At 34.4% G+C, this 27,336-nt stretch overlaps 2 protein-coding genes across 19 annotated transcripts in view; one reads left to right on the top strand and one right to left on the bottom strand.

Moving 5' to 3' along the window:
* Positions 1 to 24,970, bottom strand: part of LOC135681084 (acetylcholine receptor subunit alpha-1-B) — a 41,340-nt gene extending 16,370 nt beyond the window's left edge. For 2 of the 5 annotated variants that reach the window (XM_065195387.2, XM_065195406.2), the window contains exons 1-3: positions 24,830 to 24,970; positions 22,531 to 22,639; positions 8,785 to 8,826 (exon numbers count right to left, since the gene is read on the bottom strand). The gene's annotated coding sequence lies outside the window, so the exon portion shown is untranslated. Of the gene's footprint in view, positions 1 to 2,344; positions 2,518 to 8,784; positions 8,827 to 9,235; positions 9,340 to 22,530; positions 22,640 to 24,829 lie in introns of those variants that run through there. The other 3 variants (XM_065195415.2, XM_065195377.2, XM_065195398.2) reach the window with 3 other exon arrangements.
* The window catches only part of LOC148958168 (neuronal acetylcholine receptor subunit alpha-2-like), a 55,079-nt gene that overhangs the window by 14,417 nt on the left and 13,326 nt on the right, over positions 1 to 27,336 (top strand). For 5 of the 14 annotated variants that reach the window (XM_089113448.1, XM_089113450.1, XM_089113447.1 and 2 more), the window contains one exon: positions 17,857 to 17,900. The gene's annotated coding sequence lies outside the window, so the exon portion shown is untranslated. Of the gene's footprint in view, positions 1 to 2,748; positions 2,916 to 3,750; positions 3,837 to 10,330; positions 11,356 to 13,462; positions 15,322 to 17,856; positions 17,901 to 22,545; positions 22,688 to 25,073; positions 25,495 to 25,514; positions 27,205 to 27,336 lie in introns of those variants that run through there. The other 9 variants (XM_089113452.1, XM_089113451.1, XM_089113455.1 and 6 more) reach the window with 9 other exon arrangements.

Genomic DNA, 27,336 nt, shown 5'->3' with positions numbered 1-27,336 from the left:
TGGAAACAACCTCCAGCCAACTGAATCTTTATAAACGAATAACCCCCATAAAACAAACAGCTTCACACAAAGAAAACCCCCATACAACAAACAGCTTCACACAAAGAACACCCCCATACAACAAACAGCCCATAGAACGAACCTCTCCATACAGCAATTAGCTCCACACAACGAGCATCCCCATACAACACACAGCTCCACACAACAAACAGTTCCACACAACAAACACCCCCATACAACAAACAGCTCAACACAATGAACACCCCCATACAACAAACAGCTCAACACAATGAACACCCCCATACAACAAACAGCTCAACACAATGAACACCCCCATACAGCAAACAGCCTATACAGCGAACCTCTCCATACAGCAATTAGCTCCACACAACGAACATCTCCATACAACTAACAGCTCCACACAACGAACACCCCCATACAACAAAGAGCTTCACACAAAGAACACCCCCATACAACAAACAGTCCATAGAACGAACCTCTCCACGCAGCAATCAGCTCCACACAACTAACACCCCCATACCCCATACTACAAACAGCGCACACAACGAACCTCTCCACGCAGCAATCAGCTCCACACAACTAACACCCCCATACCCCATACTACAAACAGCGCACACAACGAACCTCTCCATACAGCAATTAGCTCCACACAACGAACACCCCCGTGCAACAAACATCCCATACAACATACAACGAACTTCTCCATACTTCAGTCAGCTACACACTACAAACACCCCCATACTACAAACAGCCCACACAACGATCTTTTCCATGCAGCAATCAACTCAGTACAACAAATGTCCCTAAAGTATTTTCGGAATCAAGAATGTTCTTAGCCAAGAAGGATGCACAAGAACGTTATGCTTTGAGGTCAAATGCTCTACATATAAACATAACGACAAATGAAATGCTTCTAAAAGGCATTGAGCAAATTTACCGACTTGTTCCTGTTTTAGGGAATACACTACAAATGAATAATTGTCAAATAGGGTTCTTAGTTTTCTTGCAGTATCGTCGCTGAAAGCTTGGTTGCAGGAATGCAGTCATAAGAAATAATTATTTTTGAGTGATATGGTTTGACTCTAGGTTTAGCGTCATAAGCTCTGTCTCATCTTAGTCATCAGTTCAGGGATTCAGCTACATTGTCGAAGGAAAACATGCTTATACAAAAATACAAATAAACCTAGCAAGAGTAATCTGTTTTATAACAAGGGTTTGCGATCTCTTATAAGCAAGAAATTTCTTGAGGATAAGTTTGGGCCATGATACGTTTTGCTAAAGGGCAGTATGAAAGAAGGAGTTTATGAAGAAAGTTCTCATTTGAGTGCAGATTGAAAGGATAGAATATTACGGAACTCGAAGTACCAAGGGGCAGTCTAAGATGGATTTTACGACAAAGAACCTCCATTAGGGAAGATAATGGTTTTCGGAAAAAAGTCAGGATCGTGTTTTGGGACAGAGTGAAATAGGAGAGAGTCGGTCTAAAATAGAAAGAATAAACAATTGATAACAGAGTCGTTAACATACAGCCTCGGATGAACTTTAACAAAGAGCTGCTAGCGAATGATAGATACATGTTGAAACACCCGAGAGGCCTCTTGCCGTGCTTCCAGATCAAAAGGCTCTTAAATCAACGGTGAGCATGCAGCGTTATCTAGAAGACATGCGTGCTTATTAATCCAATGCTTTCGTTTGAAAAATCTCATCCACGATTAAACATTTGAACCTGTTTCAATTGTCTTAAGACCCTGTCAAATGCCGAACGCAAACATCGCCTTCAAATTTATAAAAATAACCAAAACTTGATCAATATTGTTTAGGCTAAATTTTAATGGATTTAAATAGAATCAAGAATGATTTTTTTCTATCTGTTCGGAAGGTTATTATTTACAAATAAGAGTGTATTTCCTCCTTTTTCCCAATTTACCTTCGAAAAGATTTTTTAGGTCCATAGACTTTTTATATTGTTTTGTTATTTTGCTAGTGGTTTTGCAAATTGATGAATGTTTTTCGGCCGAAGGATAATTGTTTGAAGAATCATTGGAATTGCCTTGTCGTACGATTTCTGTTGCATTCATCAAGTTTTTACTTGATCAATGTATTGAAAGTCAGAAGTCATTGGCTTTGTTTCGTTAGATTCATTGAGAAGAACGTTTAATTTTTGATTGAATTTTTTTTCACCAAAGAAATTTGTTAGCGTTTAAATGTAAGCAGTTAAATAAATGATACCAATTGTTGCACTTGCTGTTTTCAAAGAAGAACATAAACAGATCTCATCAAGTTGCTGATCGAAAAGAGTGAATTTATCGCAAGTTCTACTCACCCTAAAAGCCAGTTTAATTTGTAACAACCAATGCTTTATCGATACTGTACACCTCTTCATTAATTTCCCGCTTTACCATTGCACTATCAAATCACATCTTTCAAAAAATCGATTTCTACGCTGCAGTTATCGAGAGTAGATGGAGCAGATCAGAATATAGAATTTAGATGAGGCAGATCAGAACATAGACGACCAAGCCTGAAGCACATACTAGAGGAAATCCGCCGAATTGAATCGCATTAGCGACTCAGGTTTCTACAAAATCTCATCTTAAAGGGATCTACCTATCTGATATGACTGCAATGTACGGGTTTTGTGAATATATCTTAGGATGAGCGTTTGTGTATCTCATTTCTTCTGTTATTGTGTCAGAGATCAGCTAAACCATGCTAAAACATGCTCGTTTTAACAATAAGCATGACGCGTGTTAATCGAACGATACTTTTACTCTTGTACATAAATTTGAAAACAGACGAAGGGTAGAGATTGTTGTAGAGTGCCTATGGCTGAGGATTCCGTTAGGACTTCTTCATTTGGTATGAGTGGATTTTCATTTCCTGATAAGTAAACAGTAAGCAGTTGGTCGTTTGTATTGATATGCATCTCAAGTGTTTAGCCAAGCTTGACATATTCCATACTAACAAACATTTTGTTTCGGCTACTACCTACCAGAGATTCAGGAGATTCTCTCTGCACCTAATGTGTAGGCTGTTGAGCAAACCTTCATTTTTTGGGCTTCACTATCACGGTTTATTTAAAAATCCTTCCCAGTTAATTATGCCAATTAAAGTTTAAGAATTTGTGTGCCCGTGCAGTTTTGGATCAGATTAAATGCCTTTATTCATATTCAGATATTAAGAGTCTTTGAATGAGGATCCATGGCACAGAATCATAGAAATCAAACATCTTGTACCACGTGATGAATTTAATGTTAACCGATCTGTTATATACTGCTTCATGCCGTGAAGATTGAGCTTCGTTCGTTTGATTTGTGAAACAGGAGGAATAGCGGTTTCTTTAATGTAAAAATTAATTGTTATTCTGTTTCATAGAAGTTAAGTGATACTTTAATTGTCATTAGTTCAAGAGAAGTTCATAGAATTTAAGTCAAAGTGTCATATTTGACCCTAGTCCATAATCTATAGATTTTGTCATGTTACAAACATTGTGTTCACAGAGACCTAGTCTAAATCCGAAATTGTAGTCAAAGTAGAACATCTCTACCATACTGTAAAAGCACATTCATGACATAACAATGCTGATTGGATTAATTTGCTACGTGAATTCAATAGATCTTTGATCTGCCTCTATGCATTAGAGTAATCAAGTTGCTAGACTGTGTTCTACACTCCCTCAATACTCAATAAGTAAAATACCAATAAGATACTAGCCACAAAGAATGAAAGTGGCACCTCAATATAGATGATTGCTGTCACATATGTACTGCTCTGTAGCTAAACTGCACTTCAGGTTCATTCAAGGGCCAAACACGGTAAGACATTGTCAAGTAAATATGTGTTCTGTACAGAGTTTTCTTTTTTGGCTGTTTGTGATCTTCTAGATGCATTTTAACATAAATCTTTGGTATTCTTAGTGCCTTTGAATTCTAATGGTAATGGAACACAGCAAATTTGCCTTGATTCGATAAAAATGTGTCGTAATAGTTTATAGTTTCAACAAATAAGAATCAATCAGCGCATTTGAACATTTGCTCTTCAAAATTCGCTTTCATTTTACAGTTAACGATTGTTTTGACAGTTTGCTATTTGACAGTTTGACAGCTTTGCAAAAGATAAATTATGAGAAGAAGCACCTCGAAATCAAAGCACTTAAATGTTGTTAACCAAATTGGTTTAACGAATAAAATGTTCGTGGAATTATTATACATTGTTTGTGATCAAGTATGGTGCTTAACTTAGATTGCGGTTACTTATAATGGGAGAGAGGGGGTTTGATAATTTTGGGGTTTTTGGGTTAGGGATAAAATAAATTTTGCTGCCAATCTTGACAAACTAGTGAAAATTCCACACATCTTCAAGGGTATGCTGTAGATTCCTCTTCTAGCCATTTTAGAAAGAATATTCATTTGCTAGTCCTTTCAATGAAATGGTTGTCGAAAAACTAGGTTTCCAGTTTTGTTTAATGATAAGTCAAGCAGGAAAACCCATATTGCCTGTTTTATTATCAGATAAAAGATTCAAAACCCGGAAATTTTAAAAAATAGTAAAAATAGACACTAGATGCGAGCATCCATGGCTGGTAGAAAGTATCAGTAATTTCTAACCACACTGGAAGGCTAATTCATAATAATTTACAGTGTAGCCCTGGAGGTTTTTTGGGTTTAATTGTAATCATCGCCTTTTAAAGACATCTGTGGTTTCTTTATCTTTGAGTTATCCTAGAAAATGTTAAATCAGATACCTGAAGACTCTCTAAATCAGTGAATTTTCAAAAAGAAGACCATTAATGACCAGTATCATCATCTGTGGATGTAGTTTTACCGAAATTCCAAATTTCACATTCTGAGGAGGTTTGGCGAATCTGACGAATCAAGACTGTCATTATTTGTTATCAATCCTTGGCATAAAACTTCTGTACTAGACTTATGAATTCGCTCAATCTAGAGGTTTTATTTCATAGTCTTGTCGTTTATCATTATTCGAATGATCAACTGTGTGTAGACATTGCATGAATTTTATATCTATTCAGAATGAAATAAAGGCTTTACCAAAACCCCAATGAAAGATCCCCGTAAGTATGAAATGGACGTTCTTGTGTACTAATCTGCCTTGATTGTGGAAGTACCTTGAGTTTAAACGAGTATAATTTTCGGGAATTCCTTCTATATGGAATGATCTTTTTGCCATCTTTGGTAAAATATGAATATGAGACAGTGGCATAATATGGTCACGCAAAAGTTTCATATTATACCTAACAAAGGGACTGTATTTTTTTGTAAATGTTACTTACAATTAGTATGATGTCAGCAGGGCTTGTTACTTCATTTCAGACTGATCAGCAGATATTCATAGGTTTATAATCCAACTTAGGTGTTAGTTTGTGATAAAAAAAATATCTTTTAAATCCTTTGTCGAACAGTTGATGCTTCTCCATTCTCGGTTTTTACCATTAAGAGTGATATCCCATTTTATGACTTTAACGGGCATTCGCATTGTGGCCTATATAGAAAGCCGTAATGGGAAACAAAAGAAATTTGGAGACAGAGAGGGATGGTCATTTCTTAATAATGACAATAATGCCATCTAATTTCAAGCTAGTACGTCGATGATGTAATTGCTGACGCTGCTATCCTTTGAGAACTGCCGTTATCAAAGTTGTTGTGCGCCAGGGCATTTAAGAGCTGTTTAAAAGTGACTGTGCCGTTTCAGACTGATTTACTGACTTTAATTTTTCCTAATATGCTTTAATTTGCTCAAGAGATAGACTAAACGTTGTATGTAAAAACCAGTCATCTAGTGGTTACAGTAATACTCTTTGGTGCGGACAGAAGTTTATTTTTGCAAAAGACTCGTGGTCTTGTTTTTATCAACCCTAATTTACAATGCTATGTCAGGCAGCCCACACAAACAAGAGATTAACGATAGTTTTTTTAAAAGGTAATTTTAAATGAGTTTTGCTAATTGTTTCGCGGTGATGTATTGCTGATGTTAGATTTATCAGACACCCCAGTCTCTTTACCATTGGAAATCACCCCTCCCCTCCAAAATTTGCTACCTAATTTTTTGTCCCAGTTTGGATAACTAAAAAAATATGATATTTAGAGATTTTAACTCTTAAGGTATTTTAGAAGAAAAAATATGTTTTTTATCAATGAAAGAAGGTAAAAGTAAAGACGAAAGACAAATCTACATTTGCAAGTACAAATGTGTTTCTGCCACTCTTTTTAAGACTTTTTCTTGCTTAATTTCGAAACATGGAGACCAGCTTTTCTATCACCAATGTTTTGATGGCAATGTTATTGTAAGCAAACGGTTAGAAAAAATCTGCTTCGAAAAGTATGCCAAATCTATGAAAAATTGATAACCAAAGGAAGACATCTGAATAATCGCAACCGTTTTTGACTTCGGGCTATGTTGCATTTTCGTTGTTGATCTTAATAATTCATTTGCTCTTGCTGACAAAAAAGATAAAGAACTCTTTTTGCTGCTTTTTCACAGTTGTTTGTGATAGCTATTTATCTTTTCCTGTTGTTTTCATTTTGGTTGTGCTTGATCGTTTTTAATTGGCGGTTTCATGCTGCAGCATGTTTGTCATCCAAGTCTTTTGCGTTATCGAAAGATGAATTTTGCAAATCTGGTTTGCATGTTTTGCTTCTTTGATTAGAAGTACCTTAATTGGCCACTACAGCATCATTGTAGAGAAGATGTTCATACTTTTAAAAACCAAACAGTTGCTTCACCTTAATAGTTTGAGTTCATGCAATGGATATAATTCCGAGATTTGGCCAAAGAAAGGCTCTTTTGGCAGAATTTTCCATATGTCATCCGAAGATATCCGTCACAAACAATATCGTTTAGACTTTCATAGTTTCAAGAACGTTATAGATTTTCTCTATTTTCTACTTTCTTCTTATCAGCTAAAAAACATCGTTCAGAAGGGCACAGTTTTTATGAATTTAGGGAGGGCTTACCATCCTAGGCAGACAGTGTTGAGTTTTCATACCCCTTCCTCGCAGTTCAATGTTGATTTCTCCGCTACTAGAATTCATTATTCTTGTCAATGCTCCATAATTTGCAATAGGCCTTAGTTTTTCAAATTGGTGGCTACAAAAAGTATTATGGAAATTTCCTATTCATTTGTCCATGGACTACATCCCCAAGGCTCTGTAAACTGTGAACCAACATTGACATTGTAATGAGGCTGCGGACTATCACTGTTAAATTTTCTTTATAAACGACTACACATTGGCAAAAAGAAAGGCATTTGACAAAACTATATCCAGAGTATTCAGCGATTTGCTTTTTACTGAAAAAATTCTATCACTGATAGTTCTATTGCGGGCAAATGTGTTCAGTCTTACTCTATTAAGTGGCAGAATTCCATGCTTTCAGTCATAATTTTTAACTTGCTTTTAAACGCTTTGTACTTGGTCAAAGTTTCGACAAAGTTTTGGGTTTTCAAATATTAGAGATTATAGCTCTCTAAAGAGGGCACACTAATCTTGCTTTGACCGCATAAACTTTAGAGAGCTATGGCCTATACCTTGTGCAGCATAACCCCTTCCGCAAGTTCGTTTCTTGCATTTTCGATGCTTCCAACGAACAATTGAGAACAAGCAAAAATATAACTGCCGTAAAGATACTAAGGTTGCAAGCTGTCACACAGTACTCAGCTAGACCTGAAAATCCATGTATTTTCTCCAGTTAAATACTGATTGCCTTCCCTGACTTTCTTATCTTTCCTTGATCTCCTCTCTTATTTCCTTTTTAGTTACTATATTATGCTATATTAAATAAAGATTGCGTTCAAACGTGAAAAACGAACTAAAGTGAATTGATCTGTTGACCTTTGATTTATTGATCTATGATCTATGACTTGTTTAAAAATTGCCAAAGTATATTGCACCATAAATATTGCCCATCATAATTACTATGAATTGAACTTTGTTCCAAACTTAATGCACTTGGCAAAAACAAATGTGACGAGCACTTAGTTGAAAAGTTCTAGAAGTAGCATTTTGTTGACATCACACTTTGATACTCTACAAAAGTCTTTGCACTCTATAGCAAGAAGGGATTAAAACAATAGAACTAAGCCTGACAAAGTTTGAGTCATTCATCCATCCACGTTACTTTTGATTCAAGCGAGTGAAACAGACAATGACAGAAACATGACACCTTGCCACTGCGTAGGTCAAGGTAATAACAGGTCGAGGTAATGAAAAGGTCACGGTCATGTCAAGGTCAAGGTGATGTCAGGATCAAGGTGATGTCAAGGTCAGGATTCAAGTATTTCCCATAGCCAGGCTATTCGTGTTCTGCCTCATTTTGTTTACCTTCAAAGTTTATGACATCTGCTTTAATTGTAAAGGAGTAGACTTCATACGGGTTTGATTCAGAATGATTTTTTTAATTGAGGTATGAACTTTCTAGGTCTTATTTCATAAAAAGTCACAAAACCTCTTGAAACGCATTTTTTGACACTTGATTGTCTTAATAAATATTAATTCATGCGAAAGCTGATAGCTGTCAAGAAGCTGACAACTTCTTTCTGTCCGTACTATCCCTAATCAGTCCTTGACTCCATTTGTAATTACTTTGCAATCCATATTCAACAGTTGTTTATAAATAAACCACAGTCATTACTTCACGTTGCTTTGTCAAAATACTAACTGCTTACATTAAATGACCTGCCAATTTTTCACATGAATTGGTAATTCACCATAAGTGAACCTGCGGCAATTACATATCTTTACTTACTCAAAGATCTTTGCGTCTGGGCTGCAGTCGTGTTTCGCCAATCTATAAAATACAGTTCGTTTTTTTAAGAAACATTGTGATAACAAATGATAAATATTTCAGGTTAATTAGCGATAACAAGTTCAAGACGAATCGTGCAGCCAAGCGTGCAAGTAAAACTATGCTAAATTTAGCGATGATGATATATCTTCCGGGTTTGTGTACATTTGGTGCCTTGTATTGTTGAGGTTGAAGCTAGTTTTGGCAGTTTTTTGCAAAGTCTGTTGGATTTCGGCGAAATTATGCAAAGTTTAGATGCCAAGCAGATGGCCTGATTCAACAGAACCTGATAAAGTTTATAAACACACATGTACTTGAAGAGATTCAACAGAAGTTCCTCGCACGTAGGCAGAGTGTCTTCAATACGCACAAATATATCATTAACTAGCTGAAAGTTTGAAAAATTCCCTACCGTTAGAAAGCGAGAACTCTTTCTCATGTAGCTGCAATTTCATCGTATGAAATCATTGATATTTTTCTCAACATACACCCCGTTTACAAGGAAATTCATTTTTAATGACTTTAGCTGATTGTGGTTTCAGACATTCTTTAGTTTTAATCTGCAATTAAGTGTATGGAGGCTAAAAAGGGCCGATGTAAAGTCATTTGACCTAGCATTTTAAAGTGAAATAACGGAGCTGACTTTGGCATTGTTAATCATGATTTTGCAATCAGTGTTTCCAGGAGGGATGACTGATTACTTCACAGCAACTCCACAGAAAACGCCGAAATCTGATCAACTGCTCAGCGTATAGGCTGTATACAACTCACTGGGACGGCTGAGTGCCTTGCAAGAGTTTTTTTGCAGTTCAGCGTCTAAGCTTACATTGAACTGATATCAATGCAAAAGACTTAAGACAGTGCTTGTATACTCCTTATTTTATACCCATTTCTATGACCTTCAGCTAAAGGTCCAAGAATTTGTTCTTGTGAAAAGGTAACACTAGTCTATAATCTTAAACAAATGAAGGTTGCTGGCCCTTGAAGGACAACTGCCCCTCTAGTTACTATGTTTAAAGAGACCCAGTGCTACAGTCAGTCTATTCACACCTCAAACGTATAATTGTAGAGAACAGATGGCTCAATCTTCGCCACATGCCAAGTTACCAAGAGCAAGTTAGTTATTGAGCAAGTAAGGCTGTACCCTACCAAACCATACATAAATCTTGTTCCATATGCATGAAATCTTACATTTCATATTCTATATGCTTGAAACATATACTTTCATAATCTTATTTTATCCTTTACCATACATAGCAAACCATACCCTAATATACCATAACATACTCTTCCATATCAAATATACCATACCCTACCATACTATACCCAACTATCCTACACGATACATAGTAAACCATACCTTACAATAAAAAACTCTTCTATACAATAGAAAGCATACCATAGATACCATACCATACCACTCCATACCATACCATATCATACCATACCATACCATACCATACCATACCATACCATACCATACCATACCATACCATACCATACCATACCATACCATACCATACCATACCATACCATACCATACCATACCATACCATACCATACCATACCATACCATACAGTATCATACCATACCATACAATACCATGGCAGGGTATGATAATGTATTTCCATTACTACACCGTACTAGAAAATGTATACCGTATCCTTCCATGCTATACCTATCCTATAACATATTTCTATAATTGCATAATCATGGATTGAAGACCCATCTTTAAAGAATAACATGATTGTATTTGATGGACTACTGAAGCTGTTCCAATATCATTTAAATGATAATTTTATACTTAGAAAAAGCTCCCATAATCAGCTACGTGCATTTTAGAAAGAAGCCTCCACCCCTCTGCTCTGTAAAAGCTACAGTCTACTCAGTACAAGACCTTATTGCTATCATAGAATAATTAAATCTGGTCGTTTCTCGTAGACTGCTTTACACTCCATAAAATCTTCTTTATACCGGCTTGTTGTTTTCTATAACTACGGTTGCTCTAATAGCATCAAATTGTCTGCAATGCTTGGAAAACTTATCAAGACGATCAAAGCTGCTTTGCAACATCTAGTGTCCCCTAGAAAGGTTTTGGCAGAGAACCCTTCGAGTTTCTCATTTTACATAAAGACACCTGTTTAACTTGCTTTTCTACTTTTGAAATACTACTCTTTGAATTCTCATTTGGCAATTTATTTGATCGCGCTATTGTCTGTTGAATATGTTTTGGAGAGCATTAACAATAGCGTACCATTGATGCTATACTTTCAAATTCGAGAAGCTTTCTAGGCTATAGATACTTTAATATTTCTGCCGCAAACATGACAAGATATGATACCCTTCCTATCTCTGAAGACCTGTCTCTATCTTTGAAAACTATTTTTTAACAGTAAACAGTTTATTGACGGTTTCTGTAGACGCTTGAAGAGCAACAGCAGCTATCGCGAATGGTGATATTTGATATTCTATGAATCATAAAGGAGACATCGATATTTGGTTCCCAAGCGATAATAGTGAAACACTCACAAGTAAGAGGCATATCTTGATAATCCATTTCACTTTTATGTTGATGATTTTTTCGAAGAATAAATCAATGAATCTAGCTAGTTATGAGGAGATTTGTCCTGTGATATTGCGCCTGAATTTATTAATAGTATCCAGCATAGACTGGATGATTTTACAAGTATAGTCCTTGTGTTAGTAGCTGTAGCTTGAGTGCTACCATCGTTATTCAAGAGGTTCGGCCAATTTAACTAGGGGCATTGTGAAATTTTATTCATAAAAAGCATGGATAAAAGATTGACTTCTCTCATAGCGTTTTGCTGCTAGGCTTTCCTTTGAGTATCTTCGACAATCTATTATGGATTAAATGTAAATGCCAATTAGGTGTGATGTAGCTCAAGAACTAAAGTTTTAATGTTCTGGGGTTCGAGTTTTTGCCATTACCGAGTTTTTGCTTTGAATAAGCGTGTAGAAATCACGAGGTGTGGTCGCATCGGGATTTTAGAGCAGGACATTTTTCGATGAGCACAGCTTTCTATCTGATATGAGCTCTTTTGCTGAATAAAGCGTCAGCACTGTCCTTGTAGCCTAGAAATCTTTTTAATGGTTTTAATGTTTTATTTAACGCTCGGAAAATTAGTGGCTTTATGAAATATAATTCAGAATGCATTTTTGACTGTTTGTGTGCCATTAATAAAAAACTTAATCAAGTTAGCCGTTATTTTTCATCTTTCGCCTAGAACCATTCACCTCTCGTGCTGCTTGCACTCTCAGAAATGTCATTAATACCAGCCAGTTTGCAGCGATAGGTCGGAACATAGTATTTCTATCTAGCCTCCTCCTACCAGTCTCACTGGTTACAAATATGCTTGCAATGACATCAGCACAATGTGTCTAGGTTTGGTGTTTAAAGCATACCAATTTAAAGTCCGATTAAAACTAAAGAATGTGACGCTGCCATGTTAAAATTTAGTTATATATGGATGTTAAGTTGTGATTTGCCGTTAATATGAATCAAGGAATTCTAGCAATTTCTCTTTAAAAATTTGCTCTAGAAATATTCTCAGTAATTGGATTTGTTATCAGCTCACAAAATAGCCAACAAGGCCAGTCTACATTGGTTGTTATTGCAGCCATTTTGGCGAGGCATTGCGAAATAGCTATTATGAATGTCAAGCAGTCAAAAAGAATCCCTTGATATGACATCTGTGGAAATCCTCTCGTAATACCAACTAAATTAAGTATTGGTCAACGGCGATTAAAAATTACATTTCTGGTTTATTGACGTGAAGGAGCTTAAATCTGTGGCAGAAAAATAAGCCTTGATTTCTTGCTATGAAGACGAACATTTAATGAGAACATGATTCAGGATAGCAGAGTAGCCTTTTCAGTTGAGTTTTAAATTCAAGCGCGACTTTTTCCCATCTTACAATTTAAAATCGTATATTATTTAGATTAAACACCCTCATTTAAACATAGACTTTGCGCGTTCAATTGATAAACATTTAATAAGGATTTTCAACGCCCACTTGAATTCAGAAGCTTTTGGCTTGTTATCCTGAATAACTGCTGTTGATCCTCTGTTATTACGAAATGCACTCTTAATTTAATCAAAAAACCTGAAGCTCTAATATAAAGACCATATCTCACAGCAAGGTTTGTTACACGTATTTAAAACACTTTAATTATAAAGCAATTGCGATCATAGGAATAGTGTAAATCAAAAGTTTGATTATGACGTGGTAAGACAGCGAACTCTTTGAAGTAACTTTTGTCTATGTGGTTCTTGCAACGAGCACTGTCAATAGAAACCGTTTTTTATTGCTAATCACAGTGTTCATTAATAATCTTGACCGGAAAATCAATGGTGACTATTTTAAACAGTCAGCATTTAATGAAGAAAATGTTTTTAAAAGATCTGTCTACCCGATGAAAAAAAACAACACCAACAACACAAGAAATATTTTGAAATATGCATTAATCTTTTGGTGGTATAAAACTTAAAAATGGCCTTGAAAAATGCAAACATTTAGTAAACTAAAGCTTTTAGTCTGACACATTTCAGAGTTTAAAACTCCAGAACATTGATCGAAAACTCTACGCCAGGAAATATATATTTCCACAACTGGGTAATTATTTTTCCTAGCGTAAAGTTTTCGATCTATGTTCTGACGTTTTAAACTCTGAAGAGTGTCAGACGAAAAGCTTTAGTTTACGAAATATTTTGACCATTCAAGTTACTTCATATTCGAGATTTCACTGGTTATCGCTTGCTTCCATATATATTTGCCAGCAATTCTACTGAAATCTTGGGTGCTACTCTTATTAACAGATGAAAAAGTTTTGTTACATGTCTAATGCACCAAAATATCTGTTAACAACTCATTTTACTGTAATTACCTGCCTTTCTCAGATTAGATTAGTCCCTTAAAACATAAATGACCATGAACCGAATATAATTTTGTTATAGTAAAGAATATTTCTTAATTGCTTTGTTGATTAATGCTGTTGTGATATATACAAAGTTGGGTGTCTTATTAATTCATCATACTTCTAGTCTTGGTGACTAACACGGCAAAAATAGTTCATCTATTGTCGTCTACAGAAAAAGTCATCTACATAAAATTGCTAAATTGTATGGTATTAAACAATATGGTATTCAACCATAATATGAAATGAAGCATTCTACCGCATAGTAATTAACAACTCTTTTCTGAACGTCATATAAATAGACTGTTCTAGACATGTGCCCAACATGATACCATATAATAAGTCTTTGGCCCAACATGATATCATATACATTAATCTCAACTCAAGCATCTCTTGATTTGCCTTAACATTAACTGAGAAAGTGTACTGCCTTCATTTTGATCTTTGTAATGCTATTTCCTGAAAGGCACAATCTTGAGACTGGAAAGCAAATTCTTGTTTCTTCTTAAGTTCCCTAGAAACATAGGCCTTTTGAACTTTCCTGGCAGTCCGAAACCCGAGCAATCAAACTAATTGTATGCAACATTGCATAGGACATCAAATATGGCTAGATATAAGCAAACGGCTAGCAGAAAATTAACTTTGAAGAGTTGTCAATGAATTGCACTTTTTGTTTGAGAAGGCCAAAGGCAATTTCGTAGATTGCTTGATAAAATTGGGGTAAAAAAAGATGAGCTCGGATGTGTGTGAGCCAATGTTGCTAAACCAAAACTGCAGTCCTTGAAACCTATTAAATCGTTTCATTCGGTCCAAAATCTATCATTCGAATATTCAGTCTGCCAAGACCCTTCAGTGAGAGAATTTGATTTATATATTCATTACTTGAATCTTATGCTTTCTGCTAAACGTTGTAAGGTTTGCTCTTTCAAGGAGGTAGAAATTCGTCTCTGTGCATGTTGTTGGTGAAATGTGTCGGATAGTTTCATTGAAATCTAAAACATCTCAAAATTTAATACGCCTCAATTTGCCTTGTGCATTAGCCTTGTTCATTAGCTTCTTTGGCACATCATTTTAGCACTTAGCTAGTAACTACCTGAAGCATGCGAGTTTGTGTTGGATTCATTTCGCATATTTGATTTTAAATGTGAGAATATCAACATAAGAGGAACTGAAAGCAGTAAAATATTTTACAAAAAAATGAAAGGTATTGATAACAATTTCGTAAATGCAGAAGTTTGCCAGAGAAAACATGTCTCTTCAAACGAGATTAATTGACTCATAAGACCCCCGTGTCATCAATTCTTATCCATTTATAAATAATTAAGGAATTCATTGCATATTTAATTTGGAGATTTTATAGAATCATCCTCAACAAATTACCTATATCTGTATAAGAAGGTACTCTTGACATAATCAGTAACATGTCATGTTTTTATTGGTTCAAAAGTGAAATGAACAGCATTCAGAGATTTGAGCTATAACAGACCGTCGGGTGTAAGATATTTCTCAAAGAGCGTTTCTTATGGCATTAAAAGCATATACAGCGTGTGATGGTTGTGTCTGTAAGTAAACGGTTTTCAAACTCAACGCGGTTAACATAATTCTTGATGTGATGTTTGATATTTATCATCAAGTGAATTCATTCGAGTGAATTTTCTTCTTTTAAAGAAACTGGGTAAAAGTTGAAAATGTAGTTTGAGACAGCCATGAGCTGTAGCAAAAGATGAGATAACTTTGGCAGTAATGAGAACAATGATAGTGTTCATGAATAATGACTGTTTATTGTTAAATATTTTTAATTGCAATTCATTTTTTGGTGAGCCTTTTTTGTTATCATGGATAACAAAAAAGGTGCATCTTTTGTTATATGAAAACGTCAACAAAAAGTGGTATGCCAGATTTGAAGTTCATTTATTTCATCCTGAGTTGAAAAATGCTTCAAATCAAAAGATGAAAATAATGTGGGATGCCACGTTTTGAGTAAAATCGCTTTAATTTCGCTGTTTTGAACATATCTCAAATACCAAGCCAGGAGAATTGCCAAGTTAGGTCACCCGATTTAGCGGAGAAGCGCCAAATGCACAGTAAACCTGTTTTTTAGCTTCTATTAATGCCTTGATTATAAGTAATACTTTGAATAGGATGTATTATGAATATTATCTTTACGATTTTATGATAAAAAAATATTTCTGTCATATTCGATGTATCAAGATTGAATCAAGTTATGCGACAAACAGCCGGACAACACAATAGAGTACCGAAGTGGTGACGTCACAGTTTTTTTCAAGAACTTTTAAGTTCTGACCATACAACCAAAAAATGATTACGAGATACCAGCTGAATGTGTTAAAGACTGGCTAAGACATTGCAACATTAGCACAGGATTTTCTCCATCAAATCACTGTAATCTAGTCCTGGTATCATGATGTTGCGAAACAGACCAATATAACAACAATCCTTTAGCAAATTTGTATGTTAAGAGTTATTTTATTCTGTATTTTCATCCTTTCAGATTATGTGGTCAATATTAAGAAATTTTAGAAATTTAATTTTGATGATGTCACACTTCAATAATCTATTGTCCCTCTCTAATAGCTTTTGCTTCAAATCTAATGTAATTAAATATCTAATACAGCATGATATTATATTGTACACTGTTGTATACCATAATATAGACGTTATGATATAGTATGATATGAAATTGTATTATGTGGTATAATATTTTATGGTAAAATATATTATAATATGGTATAATATATTATAATATGGTAAATATAATATAATATAATATAATATAATATAATATAATATAATATAATATAATATAATATAATATAATATAATATAATATAATATAATATAATATAATATAATATAAACATTACATGGCAGACTCTATTGTAATTTATATAAATACCCATCGACGTATGTAATTGTTATTATGATGTATTGCAAATTAAAGCAGTATGATAAAATAAAATGCACCATAATATATATTAAGTGATGAGGTTGTATGTATATTTAGCAACGTTGGGAGCTTGCATATTTCAATACTCATATTCGAAGCGCTCTTATAAAAAGTGGAAAACTAGATAGTTCCCCTGAACTCTTACTCGAATCAATTATGCCAATTTAAAACCAAGTCTCCTTTAAATGATTTTTTAGCCTATGAAGTTTTTCATAGAGGTTATCATATCATCAATTCACTGTAGACATCTCTACATTTTGATGGTTTGATAACCCAGGTAAAAGTACGAGAAATTTCTTCCTGGTTGTATCAACTCTAGTTGAGATGTTTCGGATATCATAATCAAGTGTTACACCTAACAATCAACGTCATCTCTGCTGTTGGTTCTTCTCGAATTTGTATGCACTCATTTTTTTATAAGAAACAAAGGTCGATGTTGAGTACTCCAGTTTCTTAATGTTCTGGAAATTTCAATACTCATTGTTTCTTAAGAGTTTCTTGATTATGATGTCATGGATGATGTTATGAAATGTTCGTGACCTTTTTTATCACGTCAAGAGATCCGCTTCCGTTCTGATGCTGTATTTAGATGTGGGATTGGAAGTATTTTTTTTATCCCTTGCGTCTTAAGTTCTAGGCCAACAGGGCAATTATGTTCTTGGATGTTGTTCTCTGTTTTGCCACGATTTAATATTTTCTTGATTTTTTGCTTCGAGTACTGAAGTTTTTTTATTTTTCTGACTGTCCAGTACTCGTTTCTTATAGCCAGTTTCTTATAAAAAACGAGTTTATATCATGACATTTGAGAAAAGATCTGTGTCTACGAATTTTTTTACGTTCAAGGTCTTTAGATACTTAATAAAGATACTTTATCGCATGAAATCTTATGTTTTGGATTTCATTGATTATTCATTTCGCTGTAGCATGTGGTCAATTGACTTTTCAGCAAACATTACATGCATTAGTTTAGGAATTGTTTTTGTTGTAAATTTTGGTGGCACAATTGTCATCTTTCCTTTGTAGATAAGTCTAATCATTTCTCTCGATACTTTCTCTTGAATTTTTATTTCTGTTTGAACTTTGGGCTTTGGTTTAGCCAAAATGACATTCTTGTCCATCTTTTTTGCAGTTTTTTAAACATATCTAATTGGAGATTGGGGAAAAGCAAGTAAGGTATGAATTTTTCTAATTATCTCCATGTTTATTATTTACCATAACCAAGTTATTTGATATCCAATTTTTCGTTATGTCCATGACAAGAATTGTTAATTAGGCATGCTGACTCTTTTGTTCGATCTATTGTTCGATCGAAAACTTTGAAAATGTGAGAAGCATGTCTATTTTATGCAGTTAATTCGTAATTATCTACTTAAAATTCGTTGGGTTGTTCTTTTGCGAAGCAAAAACAGCGTGAAAAACGTTTCTCCAGACAACATATGTTTGCGTGACCGTTTGACATAGTTATACCAAAATATCAGGTTTTAGTTTATACGTGGGAGTTTGAATACCACTGTCTAGATGACACATTCAACAAATCAATTTAAAGTTTTCTTCGATAGTAACAGTCAAAAGCTTGAAGTATGATTTCTTTTACAAATCGTATTCATAGCAACGCAACAACATCAATTTTTTAGCGTTGAATTTGCAAGCAGTGGACTGGTATATATAAAGTATCATAATGGGAAAAAGCTAAGTACTTAAAGTGCAGTAGATTGACAAATATTAGGGAAATTAAAATGAATTACGGCTCTATAAGGAAAAAGTAAACATAAACATACACCAGATAAAAGTTTTGAAAAATACATTTGCTGCGTCGAGTTATTAAGGGTATAGAGTAGTCCGCCAATAACAAGATGTCGCCACTTTCCTTCGTCTTTATTGGTTACAAATATAAATAAAATTATCAATTAAGATACCTTTTTGTATAGTTTATACAGATATCTATGTGTAAAACTAATTGACCAAGTAAACCCTACCCATAGACAGACAGCAAATGAAATCGCGAGCTGTTACTTGGAGTAGTTGCATCTTCACGTAAAGGGATTGGAAAATATTCTCCAGCATTTGTTTTGTTCCTTCAGCAAAAGCGAGCAAATGCAATTTTTGTTGTGACAATAGTTGCTTGTTTTGTTTTCTTGCGACAAAAACAAGAGAAACAAGGAAGTGACTTACTTTTGTCTCATACAACGCTACAGAAATATCTAGCATTGCTCAAAATCTGGTTTGAATTGAAACATGCTAAGGTTCTCGTTATAACTCAGATGCTCGATTAATTTTTGCTAGACCAGGAAAAGTTGGTTTAGCTTTCATATTTAGACGAGATAAACACTCCTCTACTTTGTGTCGTATTTGGAGATGAGTTGTATTGCCTTAATCTGTTCATTCCATGTTAAATTGTCCAGGATTTCTTAATACTGTAACAATGATGGTTCCAGAATACATTCATACAACCTAGACATTATTACAAAACATGACGAAATCCAAAATCAAGTACAGGGAAATCTTATGTTGAAGTGAATCTAAATGAAAATCCAGCTCTAATAATCACTTATGTCACAGAGATTCAAATGCAGATTCTATTGAATATAAGCTTATTTCCCTTAAACCATTTTTACCTATTAATTATACAGATTTTGTTTATGTAAGAGTGCTACTACTGTTTTCTTTCTGTCTTAGAAATCCAGTGACCTAGATTGATCCTATTATCCTGTCCTAACTATTTGAATGATTCAATAAAAGATCAAATTTATCTTTTCAAACAAAACCAGATTTTCAGTGATTGTTTGGTTTGAATAATGCTATAGCTGTCGAGATCTTGCATTCTCCAAGCTTTTTTCCGTGTCGCTATGGAAAACAACTTCCAAAGTTTTGAAAATATATATTGATGTATTTTCCAAAAAAATTCAATTCTATCAAATCCACTCGAAAACTGCTGTTCAACTAGATCTACGAGACTTCAACTATTTTTCATTAACATTATCCAGCGTAATTTTTTAAGCAAAAAGCAATCAAAAAGTTTCTAAAAATCAACGAGTAGTGTCTCTATCTGATTTTAATTTCCTCAGAACTGTAAATACCAACGAAACCAAACTTTCACCAGTCGATCAACATCAACTTGTAAATCATTAAATAAATGAATCAACAAGGTTATCCGCAAGGGCTACGTTTGCAAAGGTTATGTACACGGCTACGTTTTCTTTGTTTCTTTAACATGGGCATATGATACATTTTGTTTATTCTCCTATTGGCTTTTTCTGCTAGAAGAGATTGTTGAGAAGGCAGTTAATGTTGTGTAAGGCTGTTTATGCTGATGATTCCGCTCTATTCGATGCCAATAGGGCGATATTTAGCGGTGATATTTTCAGATCATCCAGTACTTATAAGTGTAGCAGTCGCTAAGGGTCCTGTACGTGTAAAGATTTTTCGGATAAAGTTGATAACTAATGATTTTGCAATGTTAATTAGGGATGAAGTTCGTTAGGGATGGTTTTGTGGTTTTCATGTTTTGGAAAAAGCCAGACATTGCAAGACGTGCTGAATTGCGTTGCTGGTTCACACAGGTGATTGTCTTTCATCCTTCTAAAGCTTTCAAATCTGAGAACATGCAGCCCCTTTCTTCTTCTTGGACAATTTCTAGTGTAAAACCAAATCATATTTTTGTACAAAAGACGTAGGCGACAATGACACCGCATAAAATATCAGCTTTGGCGTTATGTGGGATGTTGGAAAACCTTGGGTTTGTTTATGTTTTGAGATACTTAGTGCTTTTAATGCTTTTGAAAGGTGTTTGCTGTTAGGTTCTCCTTTAATTTATCACTTGTCTTGAGCTAATGAGCTCTTTATAAAAATTTTCTGCCTAATCTTTCTGCTTCAAGAATGCCGCAAACGTTTCCTTTTGCCTGTTCTATTTGGTACCTCTACAATAGAAAAAACGAGTCAAAGCGAACAGCGTACAATCACAGCAGGGAAGGTTTCTCTTTTTTGTCCTGCTGAAAACCATGAAAACCTTAAAGTGAATGAAAGCTGACTTTTAAAAGACCATATCTGGATCTTTCTTATTGCAGTTCAACAAGATTGTGCTTAGCAATACAACAGTTATTTTGTCTTCAGACTTCAACATTTTTTTAGATCTTGTTGATTTAGCAAACTCGATGCTAATTTGATTTCAGTGATTGCCAGAACCACACATCAACCAAAATGTATGCTGCTACAAATTCACTGCACTTTTAGATATCGCTCGAAAGTGAAACATCTCTTTGTTTTAAACCAATGCTTAGAAGACGACAGCTGATTTGAGGAGATTCTGCGTCTGCATTTAAGTTCAAACGTACATTCTGAGGGCTAATGAAAAGCTATAAAGCTTACGATCATTAATTTGTCTTGAAATTTTGGTTTTTATCGAACCTTTTTACTTGCTAGAGTTTACTTTTGTCTTTTGGATTTAGAGAAATTTCAAATATTTTGGTATTTTTTGTCAAAGTTTTTAAAACCAATGTTTAATCCATGATTTGAAAAGTAAATTTCCACACAATGCAAATCATCGAAATAGCCTGAAATCAGTGCAATTCACCAACCAAGAAGCTGATGCTCGACGACAATTGAAGATAATGGATGTAAAAATTTGAATACCTATTGGGAAATAACCTCTGATCGTTAATATGCGTGCAAGCCTGAATTAGAAATGCTGGTGAAGAAGTGTTTTTTATTGTTTATGGGATTATGACAGCTAAATACTCAGCGTAAGCTACATTCTTCTACACGGCTTTGTGTCAAGTAACATAGCATGTTAGAATATACGCTCAAAATATTTGGTCAGCTAAAAAGTATTTTTTAATTCATTTTTTGTTGACGAGCTTTCTAGAGCAAGAATGTAAAATTATGCAGCATTGATTGTGCACTTGTTTAACTTTATATATTACGACTGTCTGTGAAGTGCAATACAAGGAAGGAGGGCAATTGGCCCATTTAGTCCCTGTGACCTTCGTTTGTTTTGGAAAAAACTATTCCCGGCGATCTTCCTTTGAAGACCAAATGCTAGATCTTCCAGCCAAAGTCATAGGAAAGGCTATGACGTCATATCCTCCTCGTGGCAAAACTCACCTACCGCTTAGCTAAGGACAAATCCCAAACAAATTGTTTATCTGTTTATATTAAGTTTAAACCTGAAACATATTTCATATCCCTTCGAATTTTTAATATATTACAAATATTTGAAATGTATCAAATCCTAACTGAACGAAATGATCCTGTTCCATTTGAAAATTTTCTACAGTGCATGGCACCTACAGTGTACTGTTAGCTGCTTTGATGCCCTGTGTTTTCAGAGCTGTGACTGAAATAGCCTTTATTTCATAGATTAAAGTTTTGCTTAGCGTTTAGGTTAGTTCTAATCTGATTCTTTGTCATTTATCTGGTATTTTCAATTGATTTTATTGTGATTAAACAGAGATCCAATTTAATCTATTTTGTTGTCTTGTAGTCCTCACCGGCCGAACCATCCTGGTCAATTGGCCATTTATTTACATAACAAAAATTCCAATACTATTTTTCTGCTTTTAAGGACCATTGACATTACTTATTTATTGAACACACATCTATTCTATATCCAAAGGGAAATTAGCTCATCAATAAAATGTGACTCTCATTGTCTTTGATGCTCTGTACGCGCATTAGCTCGCAAAATCTGCGTCAATCTGGCATCAGCCTTTATAATCAGCCTAGCCTATTTTAAAACTTATATCTTTATCCAATGCAATAACATGTGCATTGTTTACATATCGTAAATGGCCTAAGGATCACAAACCTTTGATATTTGTCTATTCGGCTGCTGATTTTTCTTTTGTCTGCTTGTTTTTGTTGATGCCGATTCTTGGGTTAGCGTTTTCGACGAGTTGCGTCTGCGGTGCTTCACTCTGTGGAAACATAATTTCTCTGAGTCAAAAGCGTACTACAGTTTTCAGGTGATATACTTATGCACTTCCATTTTCATCTTGAATTCTAATCTTAAGAATTTCATCTTTTGCATAAAGAAGGTTTAAAAGTAACTCCTTTATGACAAGAGAGATAAATATACAGAGAGAAAATTCGAGAAACGACGAAATGACGCAGAATATACAATGCCTATTACCTTGATTATTTGTCTACAAATGTACTGTGGATGTAAACACCTGTTTACTATAATAAGTAGTTTCAATCTGTTTTTTGTTAATTACTGCACCTGAAATGTAATTTTTTGCAGCCTTTCTAGATTTCTGAGGCTTCGTCAGGGTGTTCTGCACAGAATTTGAAGGAATATCAAAACCTTTACATTAAACATTTTAGTTATGGAATTTTCTTTGGACGTCTTATATTTTACGACCTATTTCTACGATCAAACGTATTGCTGTGATATTCAGTGACAGAGGTGTCATTTCTTTGACTTGCAAGCGAGTTTCAAGGTTTTCTTCGAACTAAATCGATATCTTGAAATTCCTCATTCCTTCTCTTCGAAGTTACTTTTGCTGCCAAAGTGTCTTCTTTACGAACAATTAATAGGCGGTTTTTCAAAATTAACCTACTGTCTATCATGACATATTTGCGTTTTTCACCATGTTAAAGTTTGACTTCACCTTATGTATTGCACCTGTCTATATGTATTATTATGTATTCCATTTAATTCAAGTCTTGTCTTAGACCCCGTTTACACTACCAAGAGTTCCGTTCTTTTTTGGGCACTTTTTTTTCATCGCGTTTACACTGAAGCAAAAAGGAACGGAACCAAATTTGACCCCGGCTACACTTAAGTAAAAAGAACGGAACTTTCATGTGAAGAATGCGCAGTGACGCGGCAATGACGTCTGACATTTTCAGAAAGCCTCGTTCCAACCCTAGTTCAAAGAGTTTCGCATTTTAGCGAAACCAAAGAAGAACGGAACCGTTCCCAAACTAGCACTGAACGAAGATGCTTAGTGTAGACGCAAGGCTTATCGTCGCTTCTTCAGGCACGGAACCAAAGAGTTCCGTTCTTTTTTTGTAGTGTAAACGAGGTCTTAGTTGCATACCACTTTCTAACAACGTAATAAATTCAATAACCTTGATGTGTAAGGAAATTCTCTTTTTTCCTTATGAAGGTTTTTTGCATTAGGAAAGCTACTTAATATAAGATGTGATTACTTCTAAATCATTGCTGACTGGCTGGGCTCGCCCATAATAATTACTAAGATTTGGATTTCCAGCAGCTAAGCTGTTCCCTTGTTGTCTATTCACAGTCACATTTACAATTTCACCCATCCAGCTTCTCCAAAACAATGATGACCTCGCTTTCAATGATGGCCTCGCTAGTTGATGCAAGGACTAGTGAAATCTATCACGAAATCTATCTTGTCTCCGTAACGATTATGTACTATTCCATATCCCTAAAAAACTATTGTCAATTCGTCATTTATTCATTCGGATCAATTCGTAATTTATTCATTTTGAAATCATATTTTTCTATAAACTTTGACTATCTCCTATTCATAGTTTCTCTATATTAGCTGTCTAGGATTAGTTTTTTCGAGTTTTTTGATGAACGATGGATTGAAAATCATTATGGAATGTTATAAAATAAGTCAAAGGTTTAACAGAAAATGTTTTTTCTTCATTGATGTATGAGAAAAGAATATCAAATCAAGTTTCCTTTCTTTATCTTCCCACCCGTCATTTTTATTTCTTTGCAGAAACAACCAATTGATTTTTCTGCACCATTCAGCAACAATTCCCATCTAATTATAACCCCACCTATTTGTTTCATCTCATCTCAAATGGCTTCGTTCTTAATGGCGTGCTCGACCTCTTCACATTAACTTCTTTACATTACTTAAGGTCTATTATCACCAAACAAATTGTATTTTTCATTTAACAATAGCATCCAGATGTTGCTGATAATACAGAATATACAGAAACACACAGCAGGTTTTAACTGCTATCTTAACGTTCTCTCAACTGCCATTTGCATGTGATCACATGTTTAAAAGTATTGAGTTCTCTAATTAAGTAAATATTGTGATGAAAATTACTATGGCTCCTTAGAGCTATTTATCAAATTCAAAATATTATTTGCAGCAAATTCAAAATAAACCTACCAGTGTGCGATTGAGAGAAACCGCCTCATCAACTGTGTAATTAAGACCTGCATAGCTGTTGCATCTTTGTATAACGACAAACGGCTACCATCCACTTTCTATTGGTTAATATCAGCGTTGGTCGATGTTTTATGTCTAGAGAATGGGTTGATGATCTTCAAACAGCCCTTGACTGTATCTTACGCTTGATAATGTTTATACAATATTTTTGTCTGTGTAACAAGCTGATTGGAGAGCAGGTACTTAGATTTGAGATACTGGAGATTTTTGCTTTATTCTTGGAATAATTTTTCAATAAGTTCAAACAATGCAAAGCGCAAATGTTAGCGGTTTGTTTCAAGTGTTTAATGAAACGAAAGCTGGACAAATGAATGCGCAAGCCAAACAATGTATTCATATATAATTTATTCAATACCTGAAATCGTGTTCTTCTTCTTACTGTAATGACAGATTCATCTGGGAAGCAGCAACTCTTCAATTACTTACCTAGATCTAAATATTTTCATTTTGAGGCAGATTGTATCAACCCATTTTTATGATGATCGTCCTATCAAATTTATGATTGTCGGTTGAAACGAAGGAACAATGATGTGAGTTTTGACATATGGGATTTGGCATAGCATCTTCAACACCAGTTTGATGCAATGGCAATAAATATGTTAGACGTACGTGCTGTTCAATCGCCGATTTTATGTTTATACGCGCTCTATTATAATGAATTTAGCTCCTAGTTCTCAAAGTTCCTTATTTTTGAACCTATTTTTATTGAATTGTATACTAAATGTTGCTTAATAATTCCTTCGACGTTTGACATATGAAAAGTGGAATTTCAATCAAGTAGAAAAACGAATTGCTCGAAATTACGCAAGGAAATAGTCGATAGCTACTTTCGTGACACAATTTGTGTGATTTTCAACTCCTGATGAATGTTACTGGCTTCTATATTCTTGATTGTTTGCAATGATAAAGATATTCAAAAAATAAAGTTCCTTAGGAATTTTGTCTTACGCACTAACGATTATTTAATGTTTTCTGCATTCGACATGCTGGTTCCTTATAAAAGACTTCTATTTCGATAACTCTCTTCGAAGTCTTGTTTTTTAATCTAATTATTGGCGCAGCTATTGCTTTTTGGTTTCAAGTGATTTACATTGGAAAACTATTAGATACAATGTGATTATCAAAGCAAAAGTTTTGGCAGACATATAATTAGGTGTTTATTTTGAGGCAAAATATTAAGGCAGCTCTTTATAACCTATTTTTGAAGAGTCGCAACATTCTGGGCTCACATCTTAAAGAGAAGATAGGAATCAAAGGGCCATCTGTAAGTAGATGATGTTCTTGGCTAAAAAGTGTATTTTGATGGTAAACTTGGTCACGAATGCTGGTCAGAAAGCAATGCTCTTTAAGATACCCGGGGTTTTTTGATGCTGAAGTTTCGTAAACACAAGGCTAGCTAAATAAATCTGTTCTTTTCGGAGTTTACATATTATAACCAAATGAAAATTTATTAACACTTTAAACCCACGAAATCTTTCATGAACTGCTTCAAATGTGTGCAAGTTATTTGAGTAGATAAATTCTTTATGTAGCTGTCAAGGACGTTAACAGTTCTTGGAAAATCTCAAACGTTGCAAGCAAAGCCAAATTTTTCAGACAAGAAAAGAAAAGCTAGCAATTTGACGTTTCTTAATATTTTCAGATTTAAGATTCTAAGTAATTTCAGGGTGAATGGTATTTGACATTCTCCCCTAGATATTATTGAACAAAATATATGTACATCAATCAAAATTAATTCCAAACTATACATCATGGTAATATATATACTCTCTGTTCAATTATAAAGGCTTTTTTATGCGTTTTTCTAGATAGTGGTATTCAGTTTTGATCTTCATTTTTAAATTCGGTGCTTGTTTTTGTTTAAAAATAGTAACCTCGCGATTTGCCAGTTGCTTAAAGTTGGCAATCATCATCAATTTATCAATTTCTTGCATATCGTTGCTAATGATCAATATATATATATCTACACTTTTCTTATATATATTACCATTTTCGTTTCAATATTACCACTATTATCTCCAGGTTTCAAATTCTACGATAAATTTCAATATTTTCCTATTCAATATTTGCTTATTGCAGATTAAGATACAACAAAGTTCGACATTTATTTTTCAGTATTTAAAATATATTTCCAGTTTTTGGTGTGTAGAATAAATTCCACAAAATTCTGTGCTTTCTAAACCATCCTCGGATTATTTATCGCCCTCAAATACATTATAGTTAATCCTTTCATGCCACCTGCGTTTACTGATTCAAAATATTTCAGCTTGTAGTCGGGGATGTTTTGAAAGTTGTTTGCTCCTGTTGTTTTGAAGGTAACATGTTTGAACTCTAATTAATAATTTTTTTTACAGTTTTATATTAAAGTAGAATTAAATCACTGATAATGAAATTTAATGTTATAGAGAAACCGTTCTCGCGAGATCGTATTCCGCTGACTAAAGTTT

Source organism: Rhopilema esculentum, chromosome 17 (genome assembly GCF_057945365.1).
Source record: "Rhopilema esculentum isolate cy_ngs chromosome 17, ASM5794536v1, whole genome shotgun sequence".
Classification (NCBI taxonomy): Eukaryota; Metazoa; Cnidaria; class Scyphozoa; order Rhizostomeae; family Rhizostomatidae; genus Rhopilema; species Rhopilema esculentum.
The sequence above is the reverse complement of the archived record's forward strand: the minus strand, read 5'-3'. Positions and strand labels throughout refer to the sequence as shown.